The sequence below is a fragment of the Pteropus alecto genome, unplaced genomic scaffold, assembly GCF_000325575.1.
Source record: "Pteropus alecto unplaced genomic scaffold, ASM32557v1 scaffold146, whole genome shotgun sequence".
In the NCBI taxonomy this organism is placed as follows: Eukaryota; Metazoa; Chordata; class Mammalia; order Chiroptera; family Pteropodidae; genus Pteropus; species Pteropus alecto.
In genome coordinates this window covers 26599357-26611175 of record NW_006442107.1, presented here as the reverse complement: position 1 = coordinate 26611175, position 11819 = coordinate 26599357, and positions in this window count along the sequence as shown.

The window sequence follows — 11819 nt, the reverse complement described above, 5'->3', positions numbered from 1 at the left end:
CTTAAATGTTAATGGACTAAACATCTTTATTAAAAGACAGAGGTTGTCAAAGACTTTCTGGGTCATAAGACACAGCTTTACAAATTTAATAAACAGAAATTATAGTGTGTTATCAATGGAAATATCTAAAATCGATAGCAGAAAAATACTGGAAAATCCCCAAATAGAGTTTGAACAATATAATCTATATTTCTAAATAATACATGAGTCCAAAAAAGAAAGCATCAAGGGAAATTAAAACATAATTTGAATTAAATGAACATGAAAATTCTACTTACCAAAATTTGTGGTATAGAGTGAAACAGTGCTTTGAGGGATATTTATAGCATTAAATGCATACATTAGAAAAAATCTAAAATTAATAACAAGCAAACACTAAAACAAACAAATAAAGAATAACAAAAATTAGAGCACAAATAAATGAAATTGAAAACAGAAAAGCAATAGTGAAAATCAATGAACACTAAAAGCTGGTTCCTGGAGAGAGAGAAGAGTAGAAAGGAAAAAGAGTAGAGGAGAGGAAAGGGGAGGAGAGGAAAGGGATGGCCTGAATTATCTATATAAGAAATGAAAGAAATTTTATTATTACTGATCTCACATACATTAAAAGGAACACTAGAAGTAACTCTGTTTTCACAGTTTGATAACTTTTATGAAATGGACCAATTACATGAAATAAAGAAACTACCAAAACTAAAACAAGAGAATATAGATAACCTATATCTAGTAACACTATATCTAGTAATAGAATAAATAATGGTGAATTGCCGCAAACATTCAAAGTGATACCAATTCTCTATAATCTATTCTAGAAAATAGAAATCAGTCTACATACTTATTATCCTAATATCCAAAGTAGATAAGGATATTAAAACAGATAAGAAAAACTGCAAACTTATATCTCTCATAAACAGAGATATAAAAATTAGCAATGAAATAGTAGCAAATGGAATCCAACAATATATAAAAAATTATACAGCATGATGAAGTGAGATATATTCCAAGTATGCAAGGCTGGTTCAACGCTTCAAAAATCAATCAAAACAATGCACCACATTAACAGAAGATAAATCATATGATTACATCAACTGCTGTTGAAAAAGCATTTGACAAATACAAGACTTGTGATAAAAATTCTAAGCAAATTAGAAACAGAGGAGGACTTTCTCAATTTAATAATGAATAAAAACTGAATCTAGACACATATCGTATACCCTTCATAAAAACGAACTCAAACTGGATCACAAACCTAAACGTAAAACATAAAACTCCCAGAAGATAACTTAGGAGAAAATTGAGATGACCTTAGGTTTGGCAGTTTTCGAATATACCACCAAAGATACAATCTATGAAAAAAGAATCGACAAATTGTCTGTTCTGTGAAAGACACTGTCAAGAGATTGGAAAGATAAGCTACAAACTGGATGAAAATATTTGCAAAAGACACACCTGATAATGGGCTATTATCTAAAATGTACAAAGGACTCCTAACAGTCAATAATAAGAAAACAAACGACTTGTTTTTAAAAAAAAAAGACTTGAACACCTCACCAAAGAAGATATACATATGACAAACAAGCATAAGAAAGCATGTTCTGTATCACATATTATCAGGAAAATGTAAATTAAAATAACAATGAAATACCACTATACAACCCATTAGAGTGGCCAAAATCCAAAACACTAACAACACCAAATACTGGTGAGGATGTGAAACAATAGGAACTTTCATCCATTGCTGGTGGGAATGTAAAATGGGACAGCCACTTTGGAAGACAATTTAATGGTTTCTTACCATTAAACTGAACATACACTTATCATAAAATCCACCAATCATGCTCCTTGGCATTATGCCCACACAAAAACCTGCACAACCAAGATGTCCTCTAATAGGTAAATGGATAAACTGTGGTACATCCAGATGATGGAATATTATTTAGCACAAAAAATAAATGAGCTATCAAGCCATAAAAAGACATGGAGGAACATAAAATACATATTTCTAAGTGAAAGAAGCCAATCTGAAAAGACAACATAGTATATGATTCCAACTATATGACATTCTGGAGAGGGCAAAACTATGGAGATAGTGAAAAGATCCATGGTTTTCAGGGTTTCACTGGATGGGGACTGAATATACACGAAGAATAACTGAGTTTTAGGATGGTAAAACTATTTTGTATAATATCATTGTTTTGGACAAAACTCACAGAAGTTTACAGCACCGAGAGTGTGATAACCTTAATGCATACTAATTTAAAAATATCCTTTAGTAGGTCTGCGGATCCCAGGAGAGAAGACATAATGTGACAAAAGAATCTAACTGTATTACAAATGTATGAAACAACTTCACTGAAAGGGGTGGGGGGAAAAGGGTGCTGACTTGAGTAACTTTGCAAATAGATGAAGGTTAAAGAAAAAAAGAAACTCTAGATAAGCACTGTTTTATAGATAATAAAGTTGTTTCCCAAGGGTGTGCGGGAGAACAATTAAGAAACCACTGTCATATATGCTGGAATTGAGCAATTTAGTGAATGGATTATGGATGTTTGGAGCCTGGCTTCTCACTGGAGAGGGAGGTTCCAGATCAATAAGGAAAAGAGGCTAGAATAATCCTTGTGGTAATGAATTAAAGTTGGAGAATCCATGTGATGTCATATTTAGCTCAATATAGAAACAGGTATTTTAGAAATGTTTAAATGTAGGTACATGGGTTAGAATACATATTCATATATTAACTTCTATGTCAGCTGAGAGGTCCTATAGAAAATGACACTCTAGTAGCAATTAAAAGAATTAGGTCTCCTCGGAGAAATAGATGAATCTAAGACTGGGGCAGGGAATATAAAAAATGAATGTAAACCCTTCTAAAATTTTTAAAAAATAGAGCTACCTTTGCCCAGCAATTCCATTTCTGGGTATTTCTTTAAAAAAAAAAAAATTAACATGAAAATATACATGCACCCCTATGTTCACTGCAGTACTCTTTACAATAGCCAAGATATGGAAGAAACCTAAGTGCTCATCAATAGACAATTGCATTAAAAAATTGTGGTACATATGTACAATGGAATATTACTCAGTCATAAAAAATGAAATCTTACCATTTGCAATGATGTGGATGGACCTAGAAGATATTATGCTGAGTGAAATAAGTCAGACAGTGAAAGATAAATACTGTATAATTTCACTTATATGTGGAATCTCAGGGACAAAATAAATGAACAAACAAAACTAAAACAAACTTATAGGTACAAAAACAAACTGGTGATTGCCAGACGTAAGGAGGGGTTGGAGGACTGAGTGAAACAGTGAAGGGATTAAAAAGTACAAGTTGGTAGTTACAAAGTAGTCACAGGGATGTGAAATACAGCATAGGGAATACAGTCAATAATATTGTAATAACTGTATAGGGCCAAGTGCATAGGGCTAGACTAAACTAATTGGGGGAGATCAAGTCTTAAATTATATAAATGTTTAACCACTCTGCTGCACATCTGGAACTAATATAAAATAATATTGAATGTCAACTCTAATCAAAAAATTAAAATTAAAAATTTAAAAAAAAAATGAGCCTAAACCATTGTGGGGTGTTAGAAAGTAAGGAAGTACTAAAACAAAACAAACCAAAACAAAATAATGATGTGGTATGTCAAAGGAACACAGGGACAACTAAAAGAGCTCCTAAGGCTAAAGTTGTAGCAATTTGAGCAATAAAGTAAAAAAAGCAATATTAGATTGTAATACAAGATATAAAATAAACACCCAAGAGTCCAGACTGGTATAAACAAATTATTAAACAAATAAATGGGGAGAGGAAACATATCTCCCATGCAGAATAATTCTAAATAATTTGTGTAGATACTTCACCCTCAAATAGACACCAACCTCAACCGGACCGTGGATGAGTGGGTGCAGGTAGCCAAGTACTTCCTGAGACAGCTGGCACAGCCATTTCACCGGGAGGTGGATGGAGATATGCATGGAGTCACTAAGGTGTTCCTGGATCCAGCGGGGCAGCTTCCCCTGCTTGTCCGCAGAGGTGAAGCACTTGTCAATGAAGAGTATAATTTCCCACTCCTTAAGTGTGGGCTGTGCATAGTAACTTCCTTCTAAAGAGTAGAGTATAGAAATGGGGAGGAAACTGTAACTTTATATTAGACAAACACTACAACACCTGACAAACACTACAACAACCAGGTGGTCAATTTTGACAATGACATTGTGTTGATAGTATGAACCCTGGATATGGTGGAATGAAAATGACGCTTTGCTTTCATGGTTTTCCTCCTCCAAACCCATAACTTCATCTAGTCATTAGAAAAAAATCAGACATACCAATCAAAGGGAATTCAACAAAACATCTGATCAATTTTGCTCAAAATTATCAAGGTCAGTAAAAACAAGAAGTCTCAGAAATTGTCACAACCAATAGGAGCCTATGGCATCCAATATGATTAATTATACTGCGGTATCATGGATGATTCTGCAACAGAAAAAAAAGGGCAGCAAACAAAATATTAAAGATTCTGAAAGTAAGTGTGAAATCTTTAGTTAGTAAAAATTTTTAAAAATAGAACAATTCCTTTTTTCTCTGGAAGCAGTCTCCTACAGTTACTTCCCTTCATCCACACAGTTAAGGCTACTAAGGTAGAAAAAGTAAGGGAGTAATTAAAAAAAAAAAAACAAAAAAAAACCGAAGTTTCATTTTTCCTAAGATACTAACTGTTGGGTGACACCAGCTCCAGGTATAAAGATGCCCAGTCCTAGAGCAGCAGGGGCTTTCCCAGAGCCTTCTGCTTTCTGCTTTCTCAAGTTCATTTCTGACCATAGTATCACACCACCCCATTTCTCTTTCAGTTTTGCAATAGATACTGAGTTTGTAGTTAAGATCTAGTTATTTGTTAGAAAAATGTCTTATTCATAATAAACCAGGCCTTCACATCTATTCTATTATTTGCATAGAAAATGGCTTAGAAATAGGGTCAAAACTGAAGTTAATAATCTCTTTGAGTTTAGCATTCTAAAATTTGTCTCTTATCCATAGTTAAACCGTGGTGCCAGGGTGTGTTGAGGTGAAAATGTGGTAGGTAGTCACATAGCTAGAACCTGCATCTGGGGCAAACAACCTTGAGTCACATTCCTCCACTAATAAGAAACAATCAGCCGACAGAACCATAATCACAGAGAGAGAGAGGCAGGCCCAGGGAAAGTTCCTAACCTCTGCATTCGCATTAGTTAAAAGAGCTGGCCTACAGTTAACCTCTCATTGTCATGGTAAAAAACATACCCTTAGGTGGAGATTTAAGATGCTAATCAGACATGCCACGCATGAAGTAGCATGTAGGTATTTTGGGGAGGGAAGAGAGAAAGAGGAAGGGGTGGTCCCTAACCCCAAGAGCCCATAAAAATGCTGTACCTATAAACCTCTGGAAGCCACATCCACCTTCCTCTGGAGTGTGCTCCCTTGGCACATGAAGCTTTTACTTTAATAAACCCTTCTGTCTGTAGAACCGTTTTGCTCACTCTCTTGATTTCTATCCTGAGAGGGGAAAGGACCCCAGCTCTGATCACAAAAATACATGGTGTAGCTGGTATGGGTAGTTAAGGATTTTTTGATAACCAAGTTATTGTCCATGAGACAGTCCACGTATGTTTCACATCAGTAGACTAAAAGGTGGTCTGATTGTCAATCTGTATTTTTGTTTTGTTCTTGACATTACACAGTTATGTTATATGCTGAAGCAAACACTTTTTCACTCTTGGTAAAAAAAAAAATTAAACTAATAAAATGTGATTAAATTACACAACTGAAATCTAAGGTGATTTTTTCCCTCCTGAATATAAACTCTCAATTTCTGAATTTCCAGTCTAACAAGTTATGGATCTTCTCTTGTAATACACTTTTTAATGAGTTCCTCTTCTTTAATCAAAATTTGTTTTTGCATATAAATGCAAGCACTTTCTCCTTCTCCACAAAATATGGGCAATAAAGCAATCACAACAAACCTAGAAAGCATTTGAGGTCACACCACTCAACATTTTAACTGTAATATTATAATTCTTAAGTTTTTCCAAATGTTTATGATGTTTTGAGCTCATTCGGTAAGAGAAAAAAATATCTGTCTTTGCCAGCACATTTTGGTGATTTCATCTCCTTTCATAGGAATCTCTAAGGGTTTCTTAATTAGAGGAATTTACAGGAAATGTCAAACAATCTAAATAACTGATGTTTCGTAAGTCTCAGCAATTGAGCAAATTAACCTTTATGTTTTTATGACATCAAACTACATGGCAGTTTCCAGAAAGTTTCTAAAGCAAATAATTGAAGGAATTATCAAAAACTAGGAAATAGAGGGGGAAAAAAACATTTCTGAGTTGTTACTATAATATTTTAAGTTACCAATTAAACTGAAGTAGTGATATTTCTCTAAAATTAAAAATAATGAAAACAATCCATTGTTAAAAATATGACACCAATATATTTCAATTAATGTACAATAAGGTGAAGGAAATGTCAATAATTTAATTGTTAATGCTCTAGCAAAATTTTAAAACATTGGTTTATGCTATAGTATATTAATAAAACATGAAAATAAGATTATTTTAAATGATAGTAAAATTGGATAGATATTTAAAAGGTGAAGAGTTGTTTAATTATTGTTAATTTAATTTTTATACAAATCTTTGTATACTCAGAAGAGTCTTGAACACAAAGAATCCATAAATTTGTTTCAGTTTATTATCTCATTTGATTCACTAGAAGTCATAATAACTCAAAATCATGTTTAGTTACAAAGTAAAAATATCAATAGTATAAGTAGCTAAATAAACACATAAGTAGCAACTGAAGAAAACATTTAGAAAACAATGCTGCTATTTACATCTGAATTTTCCCGGGTGTGTCTACTATAAGAAGATGACCTTAATATTTGTATATTTAGGATGTTTAAGACTTTACAGATAATTTATTCGAAGTAACTCAGTATAATGCATTCAAGTTCTACCTACTTCTGTTATGATATCTCTGCTCTTAATTATTTTGAATTTGTATACAAGACAGAAAAAATTAAGATGAATGTCACATGTCTTTTCCCTTACACATACATGTGAGCAAAAATTGAAAGTCTATACTGTTAGTGTGGATTTGAGGCAAGAAGTTGACATGGTAACAAGGCTTTTTCGAGTTGCCTATATGAAGTTACAGATATGACACATGTTAAAAATTTCTCGGTCTAAGAGTCTGTCTGAAAAAAAAGGTACTTTTCCTCTTGTTACTTTTATGTAAAACTCTATATACATTTATATAAACCGAGACAACTCTATATCCATTTTAAATCTAAATTTGGAATCACAGATATTCAAAAACAATAAAATTTTAAATATATCAATCCTAGATGGTTAATATTTTCATTTTCAAAAGTTCTGTGCCATGGTAAAATGTAAAGATATCAGCAGTGAGCATCTTCCAGCAAGATATAATAATTTATTATGGTAAATCCAATTTGCCTCTTGTAAAACAATTCCTTGGGAGATGGTATACTTTTTGTTAGTATTTTGGGGAATTGGGATAAAATGAGATGATTTCAGAACACATCCAATATCAATGGATTGTCTTGAGTTTTTCTGAAAGAGAATCAAATAGAAATGCATTTACCTCTTTTCCAATGTTTTTGCCCCTATTTGCTCTCTTTTAGTTGCACTGGCTAATTCTTACAATAACATATTCAATATTAGTGGCCATAAGGGATATTTTTTAAATGTTGTTTTTCACTTTATTGGCAATCAAAATTAGTGATCTGTAATTCATGATGTCATTTGTTGGGGTTTAGGTATGTGTGACATTTGTTTCTGTGCTCTAAATTATCTGGTCACCTCACCACAGTGCTGCAGATGGAGAGGCAAAGTGTTAGGAAGGTTGAATAGATTCTCCAGAATCCTTGAAAATCAAAGGAATAGCTGTCATATGAATTACTTATTTTGTCCATTAGTAGTTTTTACTTCTTTATCCTACCTTGATTTCCTTCCATGACCTCAAAGCTTTTTTGAATTTATCAAATGTAAATTCAGGGATTTTAAGTAATAATTTCTGCTAAAATTTAGTTTGGTTTTAAACTGACACCAATGAGACTTACATTTTCTTATGGCATTCAAATGCTTTTCTCTCATATGCCAACTTGTCACTATTTCTTGGGCAATTTGAATGCAAATAAATGACAACTTTTTATAGATATTTATTTTGACATTGCTGCTGATAATTTGACTTTAGTGATAGCATTAATATTTATAGCAGCAATATAAAGTCAATGGATGTGTTTGTAATAAAATGTGGATTTCAAATTTATTTTAAATAAAGGCGATAAAGAAATTTTTGATTTGGGTTCTTTAAAAGATTAAAATAGAAAATGGATAAGTAATAAAAAGAATCCCAAAATAAAATTAAAAAAATAAATAAATAAGAGAATCCCAGAGAAGCATTGTAGAGGGTAATTTTAAATCAAACATGACCAAAAAGAAAATAAAGAATAATAAAAAGGAGGAAAACGTAGATGAGAAAAAAAAAAATTGAGAAAAGTCATAGAAGCAAGGCAAAACATCTAGAAACTATACTATTATATTTCCTTTGTCATTTGTTAATTTTCAGATCTAAAGAACAGAAAGGACAACAAATTTCAATAGATTTCATGTGATAAAATTGGCTTATTTTGTTTTTCTCTCATCAAACACTAACTGTACGTCTTCCCTCTCTCTCTTTCTGTCTGACAAACCATTTCTATGTTGCGCTGTAGGAGAGGGCTGTGTAAAAATTGAAACTTGAGAAAACCTAAGACTTTTATAAAAAATAAAAATCTAAACTTTACAATATTTTCATTCCCTAGAAGAGTCAAATGGAGCTGTTTTTATTGGAAGTATAAGTTAAATCAATATTTAAAGAAATATATCTAAAAAAAACAGAGTATACAGAGTTCTGTACTCCATGCCACAAAAGTTGTACAGAGCTGAAAGAGGTCCAGAGAGTGCAAAGAAAATATTATTCAGGAAATTAATGGGGCTCAGATAATATGGATGCCTCATTCATTGAGCAGGCTTTTTTTGGACACTGTCATAAGCAGAACAACACTCCCCTCCACCAAAGATATCACATCCTAATCCCTAATCCCTAGAACCTGTGAATATGTTACCTTACATGGCAAGGGAGCTTGGCAAATATGATTAAGTTAAGGATCTTGATTTGGAAGATTATCCTGGATTAACATAACCACAGATTTTTATAAGTAAAAAAGGTAGAGGAAGATTTGAGGATACTACACTGGTTTTGAAGATGGGGAAGGAGGCAAGAGTGAATGAATGGAGATAGCCTGTGGAAGCTGGGAAAGGCAGGAAAATGGATTCTTTCTGGAGCCTTCAGAAGGAACACAGCCCTGCTGATACTAATTTTTAGTCCAGTCAGATCCATTTCAAATTTTGACCTTCAGAACAAGCTCATGTTGTTTTAAGTCACTAAAGTTGGAGTGACTTTTTGCTACAGCAACAGGAAACTAACACAGGGACCTGTAATGAAATAGGCATTGAGGACACAAAGATAACCCAGACACCATCCGTAGATTAAGATCAGTGTGCAGTGGTGGAGATGTGGATTTAAACAGTGACAATAACAATGAAAATATGAATTATTGAAACACAATGTGATAGCCATATGCCCTGACAGTTTGGGAACATAATAAAGAAAGCATCTAATTCTGGCTGGGAGAGATGAGGTAGGTTTCTTTACAAAAGACAATGCTCAAGATAAGTCTCTAAAAAATGGGTAGACAAAAGAGGGAAATTCATTCCAGGCTGAGAGAACAAAACCTTGAAAAAATAAAAACACTCAGCCTGAAAAATATGTACTCAGGAGAATATGATTTTTTTTTAGCATATCTCAATAGTATAGAAAAAGAATCCAAAAGTTTTTATAACTGTTATAGAGAGACAATATTATCTTTATTTAAATAGATTTATGAAACATTCCAGTTTTGATGGAGATATGTCAGGAATGTTTACTTCACATAAATGAATTCATCTAAGCATTTTTGACATTTTATGCGCTGACTACAAGATCTCCAAAATAAAAATACAAATAAATTAAGAGGAGTCAAGAGGAAAATGAGAGTGAATAGACTTATACTGGAATACCAAGGAAAATTAACAATTGAATTATTTGTTTCTATCATTCAACTATCAGTTCTCTGTTAAATCTGCAAATTTCTTGATGGCAAGGATTGTATGTTAGATCGATTTCAGTATTCTTCTGGTCATATAATGTAGTGATTGTATACAGAATGCACAATAACTGCTTTAAGAATTAAATCTCTAACATTTACCATTGATTGTCTTATAGTAACCATGATCTGAGGTGATTTACTCTGACACATCAAAACCGACTACTGGTTTGAATGGACTCTCTTAACCCCTTAAACTTGGCACAACCATACATAGCAATACTTTTTCCTAACTTCGTTAATTGAAAATGAGTGTCCAATGAAGTTGTGAAGTAGATAAACATGGGAGTTATGTGGTAGTAAGGGCAGCTACCACTTATTTATCAATTTCTTTTACATCCAGCACCATGTTAAGTATGGGTTGTGCTAGCACCATCACCGCTCCCTTCTAAGACTGTGAATTATGTTTCTTAGAATCTTCTTCACTGTATCATTTTGGCCTAGAGTTTACTGATGAGAGGAACACACAGGAGATTTGTATGGTAAAAGTGAAGAAGAAACCATTATTCTTGGGAGGCAGCTGCAGCCAGATGCCTGGGCAAACGAGAATTCCATAGCAGCTTCCCACCCACTTTGCCACTGAAGACTGAAATAATTGACAACATCTTCTCAGAGAGTCTCAGGAATGTCAGTATCTTCCTGGTAAGATGGAGAAAACCACCTAGTTTGATGCTTACGACTGAGATACTCAGTATCAACTTTATTAATTTCAGGAGCAGCTTCTCTGAACTCTACTTCTCCAGCATTCTCTTAAGTCCCTAATTATATATGTTAAATTCCTTATACCTAAATACATGGTGTGGCTTCTGTTTTCCTGATTGAACCATGTCTAATAGTTCATATATACTTTATCTGATATTCTCAGCAGTCTTGTAGGGTAGGTGCTTTTAAAATGAGAGAACTGAAGTTATTGGACTCCTCCGTCCTTCCAAAGATTTCACAATTGGCAAGTTGCAAATTGTAGAACTCAAGTCTGACTTCAGTCTTTGCTCTTAACTCCTATGCCATATAGTCAAATATTGCGTGGAGCTTTAAAAAGAAGGTGTGAAACTTTCTCCATTGGAATAATGCTTTAAAAAGAAGGCTTGAAACTTTCTCCGTTGGAATACTCAACTAAAAGTATTTTATTTTCAGTAATCAACCTTTTTTTGAGGATAGTCTTCTAGTACTTACTCATAGCCAAATTGTCTCAAAAAAGGTCTTGTTTATTAACATATGGTTTAAATGTCCTTAGTTTACTATTAAAAACAGTCCATACACACTCGCACTCTCTCTCTCTCACACACACACACACACTCTCACACACACATCCCCTATAAAGAGAAATGAAGCAATCAGAAAAGAAATACATACTCCCACCTTGACATCTATATTCATATCCACTTTCTTTCATTGTAGCATGGATATCCATCCAGAGTCAAGTTTTCCACTTATCCACTATGAGATCTCATCTTCTCTCACCTACTTAAGGACAGTGTTCCAGAAATTCTCTACTCTCAATCCCATTTCATCTTTTTTTCTCTCTCCACTGGATCATTCCTACCAACATTCAACCAT